The sequence below is a fragment of the Pongo abelii genome, chromosome 10 (assembly GCF_028885655.2).
Source record: "Pongo abelii isolate AG06213 chromosome 10, NHGRI_mPonAbe1-v2.0_pri, whole genome shotgun sequence".
NCBI classification, from domain to species: domain Eukaryota; kingdom Metazoa; phylum Chordata; class Mammalia; order Primates; family Hominidae; genus Pongo; species Pongo abelii.
The window spans coordinates 105,727,722-105,749,900 of record NC_071995.2 but is presented as its reverse complement, the minus strand read 5'-3'; the positions used below and the strand labels follow the sequence as shown (position 1 = coordinate 105,749,900).

General features: G+C 37.0%; 1 protein-coding gene across 6 annotated transcripts in view; it reads left to right on the top strand.

Moving 5' to 3' along the window:
• The window catches only part of CRY1 (cryptochrome circadian regulator 1), a 102,181-nt gene that overhangs the window by 28,262 nt on the left and 51,740 nt on the right, over positions 1-22,179 (top strand). The window contains exon 2 of one of the 6 annotated variants that reach the window (XM_054527598.2): positions 15,452-15,533. The exons of the other annotated variants lie outside the window; for them this stretch is intronic. The gene's annotated coding sequence lies outside the window, so the exon portion shown is untranslated. The remainder of the gene's footprint in view (positions 1-15,451; positions 15,534-22,179) is intronic. 6 annotated transcript variants of the gene reach the window in all.

Here is a 22,179-nt window from a genome sequence, read left to right as displayed (position 1 = left end):
AGGTGTGAGCCACCATGCCCGGCCTTTACTCCTTTTTTTTCAGACAGTCTCACTCTGTCGCCCAGGCTTGGAGTGCAGTGGCATGATCTCAGCTCACTGCAACCTCTGCCTCCCGAGTTTAAGCAATTCCCGTGCCTCATTCCTGAGTAGCTGGAATTGCAGACGTGTGCCACCATGCCTGACTGATTTTTGTATTTTTAGTAGAGATGGGGTTTCACCATTTTAGTTAGGCTGGTGTTGAACTCCTGACCTCAAGTGATCCACCCCTCTTGGCCTCTCTAAGTGCTGGGAAAATGGTGTGAGCCACCATGCCCAGCCCATTTTTACTCCTAAATAAATTCAGAACTTATCAGCAGTCCTTTTATCTCCATTTATCTGTTGTTTGGCTTGATATCATTGTCCAGCTTTTGCCCCTCCCTCAAGTTCTTTTAGTTAGAGAATGTCTGTTGCTCCATTAGCATGATAATCTGGTGGGATTATTTTTCTTCTAACATATTTGTGATTACTTTTTCTATTCCATTTGTTGTGTTTACTGTTTGAAGTTTACTAATTAAGTTAGATTGGTTTTGACTCTCCTGTCTTTTTGTGGTTTCCGTCATTTCACTGTTTTTCTTTCAAATTACTGTGATCTCCTACAAACACCTACATGTCATAGTTATTTGGCAATATTGTGTGGATTCTGCCCATTTCTATTTCTAAGTTATTCTGTATTTTGATTTTCAGTTTTCTTAGATTTGTGGTCTTTTTATGTACTTCCACTGTTGATGATTTTTGTCTTCTGTTTTAACTTTATTGAAGACTGCCAAACTGTTTTCCAAAGTGGCTATACCATTTTGCATTCTCACTGACTATATATGAGACCAGCTGCTCCTCATCCTTGTCAACATTTGGTTTTGTCAGGTTTGTTCTTTCCCATTCTAATAAGTATGTAGTGGCATCTCATTGTGGTTTTAATTTGCATTTTGTTGTTGTCTGTTTTAATGTACTTATTTTCCATCTATATATCTTTGGTGAAGTGTGTTACTCTAATCTTTTGCTAATTTTTTATTGGGTTGATTATTTTCTTATTACTGAGTTTTGAGAGTTCTTTATGTATTCTGGATATTGTCTCTCTTTGCCTAGTTTATATCACTTAGCATAATGTCTCTACGTGCATTCACATCACAAATGACAGAATTTTCTGCTTTTTAAAGGCCGAATAGTATTCCATCCCGGTCATAATAGAATATTTCTATAATTACAGAAAGTTCTCTCATAACCCTCTTTGAGTCAATCCATTCAGGGAACTTAAAAAAAAAAGTATACTCTCAGTTTCTACCCCAGATCTATCAAAGAAGTAATATCCAGGGTGGCGCTTAGGAGATTTATTTTGCAAACACCTGTCCCCCCAACCCCAGTATGAGTATAATGAGCCCTGATTAAGAACTGTGACCCAGCTGGACGCAGTGGCTCATGCCTGTAATCCCAGCACTTTGGGAGGCTGAGGCGGGTGGATCACATGTGTTCAGGGATTCGAGACCAGCCTGGCCAACATGGCAAAACCCTGTATCTACTAAAAGTACAAAAATTAGCTGGGCGTGGTGGTGCATGCCTGTAATCCCAGCTACTCAGGAGGCTGAGGCAGGAGAATCACTTGAATCCAGGAGGCAGAGGTTGCAGTGAGCCGAGATCGCACCGCTGCACTCCAGCCTGGGCAACAAGAGCGAGACTCTGTCTCAAAAAACAAAAAGACAAAAACTATGACCCAGCTGGGTTATATATTGCATTTACCACATGGCCTAGATTACCCTCTAACATATATGCCCTCTAGCCTGTTGCATTTTCTTTCCCTTTAATCTCCATGCCAGCATTGAAAAACTTTACATAGCTTTAAGTGGTGAGGCAGGGAAACAAAAGCAAAAGAACTCATATATTAGAAATCCCTAATTCTCCTGAGTTCCAGTCCTTTTTATCTATTTGTCAGGTAATTGACAACTCAACCAAGGATATTTAAAACCAAATTTATTTCTTAATTAATAGCGTATCCTCTCAGCTCCTAAGCTAGAAACTTAGTGCCATTTTTGAAGTTTCCTCCTCTTCTTGGACGTAAAAATCCTATTGGTTTCCACCTCTAAAATAGCTTTAAATCTTCCATTTGTGTACAATGCTTTTCTTGCCTAGAATATTAAGACTCCAAAATGGTCTCTTGAGTCTTCTTAATCCAAGATCTTCCTCACTGCTGGCACAGTTTTGTTTCTAAAATTGAGTTCACAAACTGGGAAATAAAGAGAACACCATGAAACACATATTTTTAACTTAAAAATAAATAAAATTTTGTATAAAATCCAATACTACCTTATATACACAGTATCCTAGTATAGCAAATGTCAGAGAAGTAAATGATAGTCAAGTTTTGAATTGAGAAAAACTTAATGATTAATGAATGTTTTAGGAAGTAGGGAAATATTGCCAAAAAGACTGAAATTCACTTATGAAGCTATTGACTGGACTGTTCTGGAAGAAGAGGCAGAATAAGCTATTTGACAATATTCTTTTATCGTATGATATTATGGATAATCCTATATTCATGGCATACAATGTAGAAGAGTCAGTACTGTTAAATACTGGCTTGAATATATATTTCCTTTTGTTTGAATGCAACTCCCAGTATGCATTGTAGAAATGAGGTATTTGTACTTCTATGGTGTATGTATAAGGAAGATCTGCAAGATAACTTACTATTTTATCACAGAAAAACCAGGAGAAGAAATTTTTAGTTTAATGATTCTTTTGTGACTTTTTTTAGACTGGAAAATATGTATTATGTCGGCGCTGACACAGTACTAGCTTTGAGCATCAAGGAAAAACTAAGTTTTAAGTGATAGTAGAATAAAATAACTTGTACTGTAATGTAATTGCTGACATTGTTTTATTCAGAAAAAAGAGTTGGTAGTCAACATTTGGCTTCCTAATCATGATTAATTGTTGAATGTAATACAAATTATGAATATAATTAAAACTATAATAATCAAGTGAAAATTGTTTCATCTTCCTGAAAATATCTAGAGTCAAGACTTTGGTTTCCAATTCTGAAGTATATTATAAAAACAAAAGGTGCTCATGTAAGTTTTTGAAATATAGGATGAGATGAAAACATTTCTTCATAATACGATGTCAATAAAAAGTTACTTCTGTGACTTTTTAGTTTCTTGAATAGAGCCAAAATAGGATTTTTAATGTTGAATGTTGAGGATAAGATAATAGGGTTTCTTTTCTTTTTTTTTTTTTTTTTTTTTTGAGACGGTCTTGCTCTGTTGTCCAGGCTGGAGTGCAGTGGCACAACCTTGGCTCACTGCATCCGCCTCCACTTCCAGGGTTCAAGGAGTTCTCATGCCTCAGCCTCCCAAGTAGCTGGGACTACACCACTGTGTCTGTGTAGATAATAGGATTTCTAAAGATTGAACTGTGATGGTAAAGTTTAACTCCTTCCCAGCACTGGATAATTTTGATCACTTGTTTAGAGAAAGAAATTAGTGATATGCTAGTGGATATGGTAAGAAAAATATGTATTTTTGTGTATTGAAATAGGATTTGAAGAAATATTTTCCAAGTCCAAATGCAACTAAAGAACGTATTAGGGGCCAGGCGCAGTGCCTCATGCCTGTGATCCTAGCACTTTGGGAGGCTGAGGTGGGTGGATCACTTGAGGTCAGGAGTTCAAGACCAGCCTGGCCAACATGGTGAAACCCCATCTCTACTAAAAAGACAAAAACATTAGCCGGGCGTGGTGGTGGATGCCTGTAATCCCATCTACCCAGGAGGCTGAGGCAGGAGAATTGCTTGAACCTGGGAGGCAGAGGTTGCAGTGAGCTAAGATCATGCCACTGAACTCTGTACTCTAACCTGGACAACAGAGTGAGACTCCATCTCAAAAAAATAAAATAAATAATAATAATGTATTAGGAATCAGTTTATTACCATTTCCTGAATTGAAGCATTCGGCTGTCAGCTTTTTTAGGGTTCACTGAATTAACTTCTGAGTGCTTGTAGTAGTGAGCCATCACTAATTAAGGTAAAGAGACACTGGTAAAATATTGTGGTAGAAAACGATCATTGTTGTTATTAATTAAAATATGTTTATATTGTATTAAACATTTTAATAGATTTTCTATTAATTTACCTGAATTTAGTGGTCCACATATATGTTAAATAGTTGTTATAGCCATAGATCCTTTAATGAACTTTTTAATAAAAGTTTGATAAGAAATAGGAGTTTAATAAACACAGACTTCCAGCTTTTTGGGAATCTCAGTAAAGAGAAATAATTTTTTTTGTTTGTTTGTTTTTTGTTTTTTGAGACAGAGTCTCACTGTGTCACCCAGGCTGGAGTGCAGTGGCGCAATCTCAGCTCACAACAACTTGCGCCTCCCAGGTTCACGCCATTCTCCTGCCTCACCCTCCCGAGTAGCTGGGACTACAGGCGCCTGCCACCACATCTGGCTAATTTTTTGTATTTTTAGTAGAGACGGGGTTTCACTGTGTTAGCCAGGATGGTATCCATCTCCTGACCTCGTGATCCGCCCACCTCGGCTGGGATTACAGGCATGAGCCCCCACACCCGGCTCAAATTTTTTTAAAAAAGAGTTAAAAGGTCATAGTTTCTCTTCAGAAAGACCTGCGTTCAGTTCCTGGTTTCAGCATTTACCCACTAACAACATGTGTGACCTGGGTAGGATATTTAACTTTTCTAAGATTGTTTCTTTATTTTTAAATGGAAATAATACTATCTTAGTCTGTTGTGTGCTGCTATAACACAGTACCAAAGACTGGGTAATTTTTAATGAACAAAAATATATTGCTCATGGGTTTGGAGGTTGGAAAGTCCCAAGATGAAGGGGCTCGCATTTGATAGGGCCTTCTTGCCCCATCATCCTGTGGCAGAAGAGCAAAGAGAGGGCAAGAGAGAGAGAGCAATAGGAGGCTGAACTTGTCCTAAGATGAAGAACCCACTTCTGTGATAATGGCATTAATGAAATAGAGCCCTCCTGGCCTCATCACATCTTAAAGGTTCCACTTCAGAACGTTGTTGCATTGGGGATTAAGTTTCTAACATGTGCTTTTTGGGGAACACATTCACACTATAGCACCACATATCTCATAGAATTGTTTGAGTATTAAATGAGATAAAGAAAAATACTTAGCATACTATATCTGGGAAATTATACTCAGTAAAATGTATATTAATGCATATAATATCAATATTTTGTTCTTTTATGTTACATGTAATAAAAAGGATGGGGACTACATCTGATCACTCTGATCCAGATTAAATTTGATCTCAGATTACCTTTGATCTGCATAGTACCAAAATATTTATTTATATCACACATATTTATTAAAAACAGTATTATTTATAGATGACAATAAATTGGTGAATTACATTGAGATCACATAATAGGCTTGAAGTTAACTAAAGCCTGCAGGTCTTGTTCATTTGACCTGCTGCCTGGCTTTGTTGAGAGGATTTCTGAACCTAAATGCAGAGCCTTACCTCTGTAGATTCATTTTGTTTTCAACCCAGTGTTCAGTTGTTTGGTATAATTCTGAGTTCTGTCACTGCGAGGTCATCATTACTATTTATGTTGATATAGTATACATCATCTACTGGTTTGATATCATGCATTTTGTTTGATATCTAAATTAGAGAACTATTTATTAAATTGTACAGCTGTATATAGATGACTTTAGAAGTCTTGTCCGTTATTTTTTCAAACCTCTATTCATGATCAGGCATGGTGGCTCATGCCTGTAATCTCAACACTTTGGGAGGCTGAAGTAGGAGGATTGCTTGAGGCCATGAGTTCAAGACCAGCCTGGGCAATATAGCGAGACTTCATCTCTACTAAAAAATCGGAAAAAAAATTAGCCAAGTATGGTGGTGCCCACTAGTTTCAGTACTCAGGAGGCTGAGGCAGAAGGGCCACTTGAGCCAGGGAGATTGAGGCTGCAGTGAGCTGTGATCATGCTACGGCACTCCAGCCTGGGCAATAGAACAAGACCCTGTTTCAGAAAAATAAACAAAATCTCTATTCATGTCCCATTTTTGGTTATGATATCAATTTGGGGGGTTGTAACTTACATTAAAAATAATGAAATAGACTAGAAAATATTAGGCACATTATGTCATAAGGGCATTCTGTTTTATGAAACTTCTGTTTTAGTTACATACACCAAACACATACATGTTAGTTGCACTAGATCATTTTTCTTACCATTAATATGAGTGACTGCCAGAAAGTTTGAATGTCACTGATTTCATCCACTTACTAGATGAGGAAATAGGTCCAGTGAGATTAAACCACTTGCCCTAGGCCATATCTGTGCTTACAGTGTCTTAATATAAAACATGATTGACTAGATTCCAAATCCTTCTAGCTTTTTTGTATAATTGAAAATAATTATGAAATTGTCAAGAGATGTATGGGTACAGAAAACCTCATGATAGGCTCATTGATATTAGAATCCTTATTCCAGGTTAGTATTTATTGATTCAACAATACTTTATTGGCTACAATTCATCCAGTTAAAAATCTTATCAACAATTCAGAATTTTCTGTCTTCACAAAAAGCATCATTTACTTTGCCATATACTATTGTCGTATGTTATTGCCAGTCTAATAATCAGAAAGTGAAAAGAGGTTATTTTGACATGACCTTATTAGTAGTTCGGTTTTTTATTTTAGAACAAGCTCTGTTTTCTAAGTACTTCTAAACTTTGTTTGATAACCCTTTCTGTTACTTTCCTGAGGAAAGTAAGCACACTTACTGGCTGGTAAGGAATTTTCCCCACTGATAGCCACCTTTAAAAATCCAACTTGTTTTCTCATCTCCAGTCGTGTAACTATTTTCTCAACTTGAGCTCATTCATTGTGTCTGTGGTGTTATGTTACTCTTGCCAAGAGGTTTATCTTGGACTTCTGTTCTCTCTTTAGGTTTGTACACTCCTATTTAAAGTTTCTTATTGAAGCGTGTGAGTGTGTGTGTGTGCATCTGTGTCTGTGTGTATGTATTTACCAGGTGCTAGTGGAAGAGGACGTTCTGCATTCTCTCTGTCATTTATTAATATTATATTATTCTGAGTTATAGGCTTGTATTCTCTTTGTTAATTTTCTTGCCATGAGCATGAATTTTAAAAGGAGTTGTATTCTCATCTTTAACTTTTTTTTAAACTTCAGTTTGAACATTCCTGACACTTTATATATTTGTTTGTTTATTTGTTTTTGAGACAGGGCCTTGATCTGTTGCCCAGGCTGGAGTGCAGTTTTGTGATCATGGCTTACTACAGCCTCAAACTCCTGGGCTCAAGTGGCCTCAGCCTCTTGAGCAACTGGGACCAAAGGCACATGCCACCATGCCCAGCTAATTTTTGTTGTTGTTTTTTTGGATAGACGGCGTCTCACTGTGTTGCCCAGGCTGGTCTTGAACTCCTGGCCTCAATCAGTTCTCTTGACTCAGCCTTCCAAAGTGTTGCAGTTACAGGTGTGAGCCACCAGTCCTAACCTCAATTAACTTATTCTTATTTTTTCGTTTATTTATTCATTCTTATAGAGACAGGGTCTTGCTCTGTCACCCAGGCTGGAGTACAGTGGCATGATGATAGTCCCTTGTGGCCCCCAGCTCCTGGACTCAGGTGATCCTCCCACCTCAGCCTCCCAAGTAGCTAGGAGTACAGGCACATACATCCACACCCAGCTAAGCTGAAACTTCTTAAAGGCTTTTGTTTGTTTTTGCAGTTTTACTCAATTATATGCCAGTCCTCTCATCTTTGAAATGTGTGTTTGTGAGCAAACTTTGGAGAGAAAGAAAGAGGCATTCTTCTATTCCCTCACTCCTGATCTTAGTTTTCACTCGTTTTACTCATTCACGAGTGGGTAGGCAGGGCTTTATCTTTTTAAATTCCTGTGCCATATTGCCTCCTGATTTGCCAACCCATTATTTACTGATTATTATTTATGCCTATTAAGTGACAGGCACTCCATAAATCTTTCTACTTGGCATTTATTGGGCTTTCTTTATACCATTTTCATTGTTTAGTCTGTGTAGATTTTTCAATCTTGATAACAAAAGTATGACTAAGTATTGTACAATACTTACTGCAGTATATTATGGTGCTTATGTAACTATTTCCCCTTCTGTATTGTAAGCACTTAGAAGGCATCTAATGCAGTGACTTTCATTTCTCTTAGTTTTTTCTCTTTTTTTATTGTTACATGATAGTTTACATATTTCTTACATACTAGACAATCATCTGTAATCACTTTACTTCTGCCTAAAATATATCATTTAGAATTTTTTTTAGTGACATCTTTTGAAGACAGACTCTTTCATCTTTTATCAAAATGTCTATATGTTTGTCTTAATTCTTGAAAGATATCTTCATGAATATAGAATTTTAGGTTTCTGGGTTTGTTACCAGCTTATTGGAAATATTCTGTTGTCTTTTGGTTACCTTTATTGCTGTTGGAAACTGTTTCTCCTTTGAAGGTAATTTGTCATCTACTCCTATCCTCTAGCTGCTTTGAAGATTTTTCTCATTTTTTGAAAGATTATTTGTGGGAACTTCCTGAGACCTTTGATAAGGTTGTCTTTCTCTAGAACAATCTTTTGGCTTCCCTGGGCCACATTGGAAGAATTGTCATAGGCTACACATAAAATAAACTAACATTAATGATAGCTGATGAGCTTAAAAAAAAAAAAAAGGGTCCGTGCATAAATCTCATAATGTTTTGAGAAAGTTTACAAAATTGTGTTGGGCCACATTCAAAGCCGACCTGGGCCACATGCAGCCCGTGGGCCACAGGTTGGACAAGCTTGCTTTAGAATTTGAGCTTACTTCTTAATGGCTTTCGAGTCATTACCACTCCAGGGCACTTTAAATTTATTGTTTGAGATTTCTTGTGCCCCTCTGATGAAAATCCACCCAAGGGCTGGCCAGTGCTTACGGCCTATAAATTGTTTACTTTTTATTTATATTTTCCATCTTTTTCTGCTGAGTGCCAAGGCAACCTCACAAAAGGTGTGGAGGAGGATTTTGTTTCTGGTTCACCACTTCCCTAACGATGTCTAGGCATCTTGGCTTAATGTTTTGGGGTATCTTAGACTGTCTGTCTTGAGCTGGTTCTAGGCTTTAATTTCTGTCCTTCTTCTACCATGAGGCTGTCAAAACTACTATTGAGGTTCTCTGGGATTATTAGCAAATGTTCTTAGGGCAAAAACTGATTATATATTCGACTTAGCTTTTGGTTTGGGAATTCCTTATTGTCTTGCCAACTCTTTAGGGAGATATTTTATATATCTTAACCAGTATTTTTGTTTGTTTAGACCAATTAGATTGATCTAAATAACCTAAGCTGTTACTTGAAATTGAAACCCATTTAGCTTTATTCTTGTTTGATATAAATATATGTAGTATCTATGGTTATTTTGCCCTTGTCTTTCATTCTTTTTTTTTTTTTTTGAGACGGGGTCTTGCTCTGTCTCCTACACTCAAGCCATTCTCCTGCCTCAGTCTCCCAAAGTGCTGGGATTACAGGTGTGAGCAATTACACCCAAACCTTTTCATTTTTGATATTGCTTATTTGTCTCCTACCTTTTGTCCTGATACATTTCATCAGAGGTTGGTTAGTTTCATTGTCTTTTCAGAAAACCAACTTTATTTGCCTTCCCTATGGTAGGTTTCTTTTTTATTTCAGAATGTGTTAATTTTATTTCTTTGTTCTGCTTTTTTTTACGCTAACTTATTGAAATGGAGTTAGCCTATTGAATACCCTGTTTAGCCTATTCAATTTAATAGGCTGAATTCTTAGGCTATTTTTAGCCTTTCCTTTTTATCTGACACAATTATTTAGGTGTGTAAATATCCCTCTAATTGCTACTGTAGTTTTATTCCACATTCTCTTTAATGTGGTATTTTCATTATTCAGTTCAAAATATTTTCTAAATTTTGTTATGATTTTTTCTTTGGTCTGTGAATTATTTAGAATTATATCCTTTGTTACTTACAATATTTATTATATTCCAAACATGCAAAGTTTTCTAATTATCTTTTCAGTATTAATTTTTAGCATAAATACGTGAAGGTCAGAGACTATGCTGTAAATAATTTCAGTTCTTTGAAATTTATATAGACTTTTTTTTAAATGGTCCAATATATGCTGAATTTTTAAAAATGTTCCATGTGTACACTGCTGTCTTCGTTGTTATTAGATGGGATATTCTTTGTTTTTCCATTAGGTCAAGGTTGTTAATAAGTTGTCCAAATCTTCTGTACTCATTTTTGGTCTGCTTATCTCAATTATTATCAGAAGAATGTTAAATCCCCCCAATTTAATCATAGATCTGTCTTTATTTGAAGCTCTGTCATTTTTACTTTATACAATTTGAAATGCTGAAATTAAATATATGTCCTCCTGGTGAAGTGAAGGCTTTTGTTTTTATCATTATGAGGTGTGGATAAATATGTGTAAAATATGTATATATTTAGATGATTTTAACCTGGTTAAAGTCATTATGAACATGACTTTATAGTATATTTAAAGTTCATTATGTTTATAATTAATATAGCTATGGCAGCTTTCTTTGGTATGTTTATGGTCAACTTTTTTGTATCCCTTTTTTTTTTTTTTCCAAACTTTCTGGAGTCTTTTAGATGTCTCCTGTAAATAGCATATATTAACATTTGTTTATTTAGTCTGATAGTTTTTAATTAATTGAAGCCTTTCATTAGTCTGTTTACATTTGTTATAATTACCAAAGTATTTGGATTTCTTGTCATATTATTTTGTGTTTTCTTTTTGTCCTTCCTGTTCTATTTTTTAATATTCTTTTAAATTCTATTGTTTTAAATTTCATTCATTTCTTTCTAATAACTAGATTTATTAATTTATCAGACTTAATAAATTTATTAATTAATAAAATAATTACACATTATTTTAGCTATTCTTCTAGTGTTTACTTTAGAAATTACCAGAAGCACATTGGTTAATGTCTGAAGTTAATCAATAATTTTGTCTATTTATTGGATAATTCAAGGCCCTTGAAACACAAACTCTAATTACCTTTCTTCTGATTGGTATATTCTAATTCTGGTCATTTCTCTGTTTTTGTTTTTAAAAACCAAGATATATTATTATTGTTTTATAAGGCCAGTATTTATTTACCCACATATCTACCATTTACAATGTTCTTTATTCTTCCTAGCATCTCAGCTCTTCCACTGGGGAACATTTTTCTTTTATTTCAGATATATCTTTTAGAATTCTCTATAGAAAAAGACTGGTGATGGTAAACTCTCTCAGGTTTGTTTGAAGATACTGGCCTTGTTTACACTGGATATAGAATTCTAGGTTGACAGTGATTTTCTCTGAGCCTGTTGGGGATGTAGTTATAGTCAGCTGCCACTCCCACTCATACTTTTTTGGGGGGTAATATCTTGTTTCTTTTTGTCTAATTTTAAATATTCTCTTTCTCTGACATGTTCTGAAGTTTTTCAGTGATGAATCTCGGTCTGAGTTTCTTTGTATTTACTTCTCTTGGATTTACAGGGCTCCTTGAAACCTGTCTGTTGCTATCTTTCATCAGCTTTGAAAGTTGTTCAGCTGTTACTTTTTCAGATCTTGCTTTGCCTTGCTTTATTTTCTCTTTTTAGAAATAGGTTCGTAGCTGGCCACTGTGGCTCACGCCTGTAATCCCAGCACTTTGGGAGGCCGAGGCAAGCGAATCACCTGAGGTTGGAAGTTCGAGATCAGCCTGACCAACATGGAGAAACTCCCTCTCTACTAAAAATACAAAAAATTTGTCGGGCGTGGTGGCACATGCCTGTAATCCCAGCTACTCAGGAGGCTGAGGCAGGAGAATTGCTTGAACCCGGGAGGCAGAGGTTGTGGTGAGCCGAGATTGCGCCATTGCACTCCAGCCTGGGCAACAAGAGTGAAACTCCGTCTCAAAAAAAAAAAAAACATTTGTACACGTGTTAGACATTTTTCGCACTCTTCTTATCTTCTTCATATTTTCCATCTCTTTGGCTCTCTGTACTTCATTTTTAAAAATGTCTTTTTATCAGCTATTCTATAAATGTTATTTTTAACTATATCTGTTAAGTTTGGATTTCAATCATTATATTTTTCATATATAGAGATTTTCTTTGGTTCTTTTTCAAATCTGCCATTTCTTATTCCTTGCTTTTTTTAGTTTAAACATGTTGATTAAATTATATTGGCTCTGCCTTCAAAATGTATCCAAGTTCGGACCATCTCATGCTTCCACATTAACTACTGAATAATTTCCCTTCAGATTCTCTGGTTCTCTCCTTCTTCCTCTTCAGCCCATCGTGATCCTTCATAATCACAAGTAGGATCAATCTCTAGTGGCTTATATCTCAGAGTAAAAGGCAAAGCCCTTACCATAGTCTACAAGATGTCATGTGAATTGGAACTTGATAAGTTTCTAACCTAATAATCTCTTGCCACTCTTCCGCTCTCTGTGCTGTGGCCACACTGGTTTTTTGAGTATTCTTTTTAAAGTGTCATGCATGTTCTTCATCTGTGTTGTACATCTGCTGTTCCCTCTGCACAAAATGTTTCCTTACCAGCATTGCTTGCTCTCCAACTTTCCTTCAGGTCTCAGCACAGATATTCTATTATCAGTGAGTATTTTCTTGACTTGTTTCATATAAAATACCAGTCTCCATTCCTTTATTCCCTGAAGTCCCAGTTTCCCCTTTAACTTTATGTTATTCAGTTATTACCATTTGAACAGTTTGCTTTACTGTTTTTGTATTATTCTGTCTTTACTCCCTCTCCTTCTAGAATATTAGCTTTAAATTGTAGGAATTTTGACTTTAAAAAATCACAGGTGTGTTTCTAATATCTAGTACAGTCTTTAGTACATAAGTTCTCAATAAATATTTGTTGAATAAATAAATGATTATAAAGTGTTATTCAAGGGACTGCCCTTGTGGTGAAGAGGTACTGTCATTTTAGGAGAGTCTCAAATCTAATTACATTAGATTTTTTAGAATTCTCTATAGTAAAAGGCAGCTAATGGTAAACTCTCCCAAGTTTGTCTGAAGATACCATCCTTATTTACACTGGGTATAGAATTCTAGGTTCTTTTATGACCTTCTTGATTTTCTTTTTCTTCTCTTTAAAAATCATTCTTACCAAGTAACCGTTAGAAAAACCTCGTGCAAACTTGGGATAGTTGTTTACAGTTTATGTCATAGATCAGAAAAATCAGAATAATTTTCAGCATTTTTGAATAATTTTTTTGAGAAGGGAAATTTCTTTTAGACTGCAGAAAATCATTATATATAGTTCTAAGACAATTTGCCTTTTACAAATGCCTAACAGATTTTATTTAATTTTATATAAGTCTCCTAAAGTCCTCAAGTAGATCTGCTGATTTTCCCTCCCCTTTGGAGTCACAATATAGTGTTCTTTAAAAATAGATAAAAATTAGTAGGAGCCTTAGATTACAATTACCTCTATGTGGTTTTTGAAATCATGGTGGCATAAGTTATATAGACTTGTGCTAGTGTAATTCAACTCTAGAAGGTATATAACTTCTATTACAGATCATTTTATGCTGCTGTCACAAAGTGAAATGCTATGATAGTTAAAAGGCCCATATCAAAGATTATCTTCATGAAACTTTATGGACCTTCCTTGACAGATTGACTCCTCTGTGCCATGAACTTTAATAATGCAGTTTGATAGATAATATTCATATCTTATTCTCATTAAATTTGGGAGGCTTCAAGGATGGGAATTCTGTATCTTCTTATTTATCTATTTTTAAAGCTTTATTGATTTTTTTTAATTCAAGAAAATACCCAAATGTTGATTGAAAGAATGAGTGAATGAAAGTGCTTCAGATACAATTTTCTGCGTTTTATTGATCACTAATATTTTACCATAAAAAGGACATAAAAGCAGTAGGACTATAAGAGTATTAAAAATTAATACAGGCCTAAATGTAACTTTTTACCTAAATAAGATAATGTGACTCACAGGATTAGTTAAGAATAGTTCTGTTGTTTCTGTTTGTATGTTTTTTTCTCTACATAAAACATGTTTTTCATATAATTATGTAACATCTATATGGTTAGGGAACATTTTTATTTTCAAATGTGTAAACGCATGTAATTGAAATTTGTTTTCAGTCCATGATAGGTTCATAACCCTCTTGTTTGAAATTTTTAAAATGTTTCTCTACCTTTCTTTTGAAAACCACATCATATTTAGTGGCTATCTTAATTGGATTTTTTTTGTTGTTCTTTCATTATTTTCTTTTTTCTAGAGCTCTCATACCCACTTCCTGTTAAGTCTCCTTATCAAAGTGTCTGAATCTTTCTGTCCTGCTCTTTCTCATCCATTCCACTCTTCCTTTCTTTCATGCTGCCCCCTCCTTCTTTCGTACTTGACATCCAAACACCCATTTGTCCTTTCAAAGACTGGTTAGTCTGTCCTTCCAAGGCTGGTTAGTCTGTCTCTGTCATCTTTACAAAGATCCATCTTACAAAGATCTGTCCTTTCTGTCAGCCTTTCTTCCTTTTTGTGTTATTTCTGTTTGTGCTGCTATGAGGGAACATCTCAGACTAGGTAATTTATAAAGAAAAGAGATATTTTGGCACACACTTCTGCAGGCTGTACAGGAAGCTGCTGCTAACATTTGCTTCTGCTGAGGGCCTCAGGAAACTTACAATTGTGGAAGAAGGTGAAAGGGAAGCAGGAGAATCACATGACAAGAGAGGGAGCAAGAGAGAGGGGAGGAGGTGCCAGGGTCTTTTAAACAACCAAATCTTACGTGAACTAATAGAGTGAGAACTCACGCATCATGATGATAGCACCAACCCATTCATGAGGTATCTGCCCCAATGACCCAAATGGCTCCCCCTAGGCCCACCTCCAATACTGGACATCACATTTCAACATGAGCTTTGTAGGGGACACAATGTCCAAATCATATCACTTATTCTGTCTCTCCCTTCCTTTCTTGGAGCTACCTGCCTGTCCTACCTTCCTTCTTCCAAACTTCCCTCCCCTTGTCATCTTTCTTCCCAGCCCTCCTCATTGTTTTTCTCTCTACCTTTCCATTTTTTCTAGCTTTTTCTTCTCTTTCCATTATTCCTATTTTCTTATAGAAAGATGCTCTCTTGCTTTTACTTTCCCCTTGTGTCTCCCCCACTTTGTCTTTTGTAACCACTCCATTTTCTTTATCTCCTTACTTCCTTGAATGCGTTAGTTTTTCTTCCATCCAACTGTTCTTTCACTTGTACATCTAGTTTTATAGCAATTAGGGCCATTTCTACAGTAAGTCCCAAATTTATATCTACTATTGCAGATGTCTAGCTTAAATTCCAGAATTATGTACATCATTTTATAATTAACAAGTCCTCTTGGATGTCTCATAGGCACTTCAAACTAAATACATGTTAAACTGGGCATTTCTACTTCTGGAAGTGGCTAATTTGGTTGTCCTAGACCAAACACCAGGTATGTATGCTAAAAATACATAGGAAAGCTGAGAAAATATTTTTTAAAAATCTGTTTGAAGCCATCAGAGAGTTACACAGATAATAAGAATTTGGCTGGACACGATGGCTCACACCTGTAATTCCAGCACTTTGGGAGGCCAAAGTAGGGATATCACTTGAGGTCAGGAGTTTGAGACCAGCCTGGCCAACATGGCGAAACCCCAACTCTACTTAAAAAAATACAAAAATTAGTCAGGCATGGTGGCACATGCCTGTAGTACCAGCTACTCAGGAGGCTGAGTCAGGAGAATCACTTGACCCCAGGAGGCGGAGGCTGCAGTGAGCCAAGATCGCACTACTGCACTCTGCCCTGGCCAACAGAATGAGACTCCGTCTCAAAACAAACAGAAAAAAGATAGGAAGAATTTGTGGGGCTAAGATCTGGAAGAAAAGGAAAACCAAGATAATCGAACTTGACATTTGATGCTGTTTTTTCCTTAATGCAAAAGTCAATTCTGAAAATTACAATGGTGACTGAGAGACTGAGCATAATTTTTAGCAGTCATGTTGGGCTGAAAGGGAAAAAAATGGAGTTCAGAGACTAACAAGGAAGAGGAGCCCTGGACTATTTCAGCTTTTGGTTGAGACCCCTGAAAGGCAATATCCTAGGAATAGAGTAAGTAAAATATCCTATACAAGCACTGAAGTCCATAGGGAAATCAGCTTAATACTTAACTGATTAATGGTATTAGATCATATTTTAGAAGTGTGCCACAAGTAAATGTTAAGGTTCTCTAAAGGAGGATATCTATAACTTTTTAAATATAATGTCTGGTACACAGTAAAAAATAACCAGGCATTTTGAAAGACAAAAAATGACTGAAACCAGGAGGAAAAAAACCAGACAATTGGACTCATAGGAAATCCACATTAGACTTACCAATCATGGATTTAAAAACAGCTGTGATTAATATTTTCAAAAATTGAATACAATAGGGAATTTTGACAGAGAGCTTTAAATACTCAAATGAAAATATTAGAAATGAAAAATACGATAGCTGAAGTTAACAAGTCAGTGGATAGGTTTATCAGAAGATTAGATATAGCTGAGGAGAGAATTGATAAACTGATAGTTCAGAAGAAATAGCCAGATTCAAACACAAAATAATAGGATGGAAAATACAGAAAATAGCATGAGAGACATATGGTATTTGGTAAAGGAATCTGAAATGTTTGTATTGACATCCCAAAAGGAGAGGAGAGATAAACAGAATCTGCAGATCAAATATGAAGGAAATTCTAGAGGGGTTTTGCCAGGCAAAAGGAAAATGATTCTACATAGAAATACAGAGATACAGAAAGATATAAAGAGCAATAGAAACCATAAGTATGTGGATAAATCTGAATGAATGGCCGGGCACGGTGCCACACGCCTGTAATCCCAGCCTTTGGGAGGCCGAAGTGGGCGGATCATGAGGTCCAGAGTTCGAGACCAGCCTGGCCAACATAGTGAAACCCTGTCTCTACTAAAAATACAAAAAGTTAGCCAGGTGTGGTGGCAGGTGCCTGTAATCCCAGCTACTCAGAAGGCTGAGGCAGGAGAATTGCTTGAACCCAGGGGGCGGAGGTTGCAGTAAACGGAGATCACGCCATTGCACTCCAGCCTGGGTGACAGAGCAAGAGTCCATCTCAAAAAAAAAAAATCTGAATGAATACTAGCATTCAAAAAATAATATAATTGCTTTGAACAGTTATTTTATAATAATACTTGTTTTCTATATTAGTCTACCTATTGGTTTGTCAATTTTGTCTTTAAAAATTTTCATTTTGTTGATCTTTTGTAATTTTTTTTAGTCTCAATTTTGTTTATTTTGCACCAACTTTGATTGGTTTTTTTCTCTATGAATTTTGGATTTGCTTTGTTTTTGCTTTTCTGGTTCCTTGTAATGCATTGTTAGATTGTTTATTTGAAATCTTCCTACTTTTTTGACATAGGTGTTTGTATTAGTCTGTTCTCATACCACTGTGAAGAAATACCTGAGACTGGGTAATTTATAAAGAAAAGAGATTTAATTGACTCACAGTTCTGCAGGGCTGGGGAGGCCTTAGGAAACTTACAATCATGGCAGAAGGGGAAGCAAACTCATCCTTCTTCACGTGGCAGCAGGAAGGAAAATGAGTGCCAAGCAAAGGAGGAAGCTTCTTATAAAATCATCATATCTCATGAGAACAAATTCACTATAAGGAGAACAGCATGGTGGGAACTGCGTCCATGATTCAATTACCTTCCACCTGGTTCCTCCCATGACACTTTGGGATTATGGGAACTACAATTCAAGATGAGATTTGGGTGTGGACACAGAGCCAAACCATATCATTGTTTATTGCTATAAGCTTCTTAATACTGTTTTTGTTGTAGTCCATAGGTTTTGGTATGTTGGTTTTTAATTTTCATTTGTTTCAATAAATGTTTAAATCTTTTTCTTAATTTCTTCATTGATCCACTGGTCATTCAGAAGTGGGTTCTTTGATTTCCCTATATTTGTGTAACTTCAAAAGTTCTTGTAGTGATTTATAATTTTATTCCATTGTGGTCAGAAAAGATACTTAATATGATTTCAGTTATCTTAAATTTATTGTGTCTTGTTTTGTGATCTAACGCATAGTCTATCCACAAGAATGTTTCATATGCCAATGAAAAGAATGTGTATTCTACAACTGTGGGATGAAGTGTTCTAAATGTCTGTTAGGTCCATTTGGTCTTGAGTGCAGTTTAAGTCCAGTGTTTCTTTGTTGATTTTCTTCTGCCTAGATGATCTTTTCAATGCTGAGAGTTGGATGATTAAGTCCCTAATATTGTAATGGAATCTATCCTTTTAGATTGAATAATATTTCCTTTATATCTGGGTGCTCCAGTGTTGGATACGTTATATTTACAGTTGTTATATCCTCTTGTTGAATTGATCCTTTTATCATTATATTATGAGCTTTTGTTTCTTTAAGGTTTTGACTTAAATTCTGCTTTGTCTAATGTAAATATTGCTATTCCTTTTTGCTTTTGGTTTTTGTTTGTGTGGAATATCTTTATTCATCCCTTCACTTTCATTCTGTATGTTTCTTACAGGTGAATTAAGTTTCTTGTTGGCAGAGTACAATTGGATCATTTTGTTTTTAAAATCCATTTGGCTACTCTATAGCTTTTTAGTGGGGAATTTAATCAATTTATTATTCAAGGTTATTACTGATTGGTGAGGTCTTATTCCTGTCACTTTGTTAGTTGTTTTGTGTATTCTTTGTTTCTTTCTTTCTCTCTTATTGTTTGTCATTGTGGTTTGGTGGTTTTCTGTAGTAGTAACTTTTTATTCTTTTTCTAATTTGTGTATCTGTTCTACCAGTGAGTTTTATACTTGTGCATATTTACATGATAGTGATTATTGTCTTTGTGTTTTTAGATGTAGGATGCCTTTGAGCATTTTTTTTTTTTTTTTTTTTTTTTGAGGCAAAGTCTCACTCTGTCACCCAGCCTGGAGTGCAGTCACATGATCTTGGCTCACTGGAACCTCCACCTCCCAGGTTCAAGTGATTCTTGTGCCTCAGCCTCCCGAGTAGCTGGGATTACAGGTGTGTGCCACCATGCCCAACTATTTTTTTTTTTTTTTTTTAAGACAAAGTCTTGCTCTGTCGCCAGACTGGAGTGCAGTGGCGCAATCTCGGCTCACTGCAACCTCCGCCTCCTAGGTTCAAGCAATTCTCCTGCCCCAGCCTCCTGAATAGCTGGGACTACAGGTGCTGGCCACCACACCTAGCTAATTTTTGTATTTTTTTTTTTTTATTATACTTTAAGTTCTAGGGTACATGTGCACAACATGCAGGTTTGTTACATATGTATACATGTGCCATGTTGGTGTGCTGCACCCATTAACTCTTCGTTTACATTACGTATATCTCCTAATGCTATCCCTCCCCCGCTCCCCGCACCCCACAACAGGCCCCGGTGTGTGATGTCCCCCTTCCTGTGTCCAAGTGTTCTCATTGTTCAATTCCCACCTGTGAGTAAGCTGGGAAAACTGGCTAGCCATAGGTAGAAGGCTGAAACTGGATCCCTTCCTTACACCTTATACAGACATTAATTCAAGATGGATTAAAGACTTAAATGTTAGACCTAAAACCATAAAAACCCTAGAAGAAAACCTAGGCAATACCATTCAGGACATAGGCATGGGCAAGGACTTCATGTCTAAAACACCAAAAGCAATGGCAACAAAAGCCAAAATTGACCAATTTTTGTATTTTTAGTAGACATGGGGTTTCGCCATGTTGGCCATGCTTGTCTCGATCTCTTGACCTCATGATCCACCCACTTCAGCCTCCCAAAGTGCTGGGATTACAAGCATGAGCCACTGCACCCGGCTGCCCTTGAGAATTTCTTGTAAGCCTTATCTAGTGGTGATAAATTTCCTCAGTTTTGCTTGTCTGGGAAAGATTTTATTTCTCCCTTGTTTCTGAAGGATATCTTTGCTGAGTATGGTATTTTTGGTGGCATTTTTTTTCTCTTAGCACTTTGAATAGATCATCCCATTTTCTCCTGGCCTGTGAGCTTTCTTCAGAGAAATCTGCTATTAGTCTAATGGAGATTTCCTTTTATATGACTTGACACTTTTCTCTTGCTGTTTTTAGAATTCTCTCTTTGTCTTTAACTTTTGACAATTTGACTGTAATGTGCCATGGAGAATGATTTGGATTGAATCTATTTGGGGACCTTTGAGCTTCCTGGATCTGAATGTGCATATTTCTCCCAGACTTGAGAAGTTTTCTGCTATGATTTCATTAAATAGGTTTTTCTACACCTTTTCCCTTCTTCTTCTGAAACTCCCATAATAGAAAGTTTTGTTTGCTTAATGTTGTCCCATAAGTCTTGTAGGCTTTCTTCATTCTTTTTCATTCTTATTTCCTTTTCTTTCTCCAGTGACAAATTTCAAATAACTTACCTTCATATTCAGAGATTCTTTCTTTTTGATCAAAGTTTACTGCTGAAGCTCTCTAATGTATTTCTTTAAATTTCATTTATTGAATTCTTCAGCTACAGCATTTTTGTTTGGTTCTTTTTATTTATATCTCTTTGTTGAATTTCTTGTTTATATTGTGAATTGTTTTCCTGATTTCATTGAATAGTCTGTCTGTATTGGTCCCTGCATTGATGTCTGTGTATCTGGTAGAACAGTTGTCTCTCCCAAACTTCCTAAAATATCTTTCATAGAGACAGACTTTCACCTGTTATTGGGTTTTAGTGTGCCATTTGGGAAGGGTATGGTGACTCTCTTTCCAGATAAGTGCAGTGGTATAGTCTCCATGCAGCTGCTTCAGCTGCATTGAACATCAGCAATAACTGTGGGCACCTCAGTGGCCTAGGCTGTAGAACTCTGTGGCGGCGGCGGCAGCAGCAGCAGCAGCATAGATTGTTAATGTTCTTGGTGTCAAAGGCTTTTTGGGATTCTTCTATTCTCATTTTCTCCACAATTAGGAGACTTAGCCAAGGGGATTCCTCTTATTGTCAGGTCTGACACAACCTACAAGCAGCTGCAGCAGCTCTGGGTTCCAGGTGCAGATGTCCAGAGCAGCTGTGGGGCAGATGGAGGTCCTAATCTCAGGGTCTCATGACCCTATTTTGGCACCTGGGTCTTGGAGTGCAGGTTCACTTTCTGTGGCAGGGTTGGATGCCGGTTGTCCATAGAACCAAAATCTGTGACTCAGGTACCATCTAGCAGCTTGGTCTCAGGAAGCTGAGTTGTAGCTATGATTCTACCCCTGAAGGAGGCAGAACACAGCTCTGGCCTGACCCATGGAGTAAGAGGTACTTTGGAGGTTTGAGCCTGGGGAGCAAAATTCAGCTGCAGTTTGGGAATCTGAGCCAATAGGGCTCAGTGGCAATTTGAGTTCTAGAGGATGAGCAACTGTGTAGTAATAACTCTAGACCGTGGTATAGTGGGGCTCAGCAGTATCCTCCCTCTGGGAGGCCAGATGTAGTGGCAGCAAATACCCAGAATGGCAGAGCACAGCTGTCATTGGACCCTGCGAGGAACAGGGAACAGCACAGTTCTGACCCCACCATCAAGGGAGATGGGTATCTCAGCAACTCACACTCTAGGTAGCTAGTCCAGCTCCACAGAAGCAGAGTACTAGAGTTGTTTGGCCTGTAGAGCAGAGTATCTCAGCTTAGCCACTGCTTTTTTGTCCTGGGATGCAGGGTACTACATCAGCTCAGCTCTGAGATGTGCAGCTGCTCAGCTCAGCCAAGGCACCTATTCCCAGAGGGTGATAATGCTGCTTCAGCTCAAGCTTGGGGGAGTGTGATTATTCTGGGAAGACCAGGAACCATTTCCCTGGGATGTAGGGCTCCACTTCAGCTTAGGTACTGTGATGCATGATCATTCTTCTGGGTGGCCAAGTCACCATTTCCTGGGATGCAGGGCACTGCTTCATCGTAGACTTCAGGGAGACATGACTGCTCAGAGTGGCCAAGGTACTGTTTTTGCAAGAGGCAAGATACTACTTCAGCTCAAGCACAAGGGTGGAGGGGTAAGTAAAGTGGCCCTATCTCTGCTTGGCCCCACAGGAAAGGAAGCTTGGCTTGGGGATGTTGGACCACTTGGCTGGGGCGGTGGTTC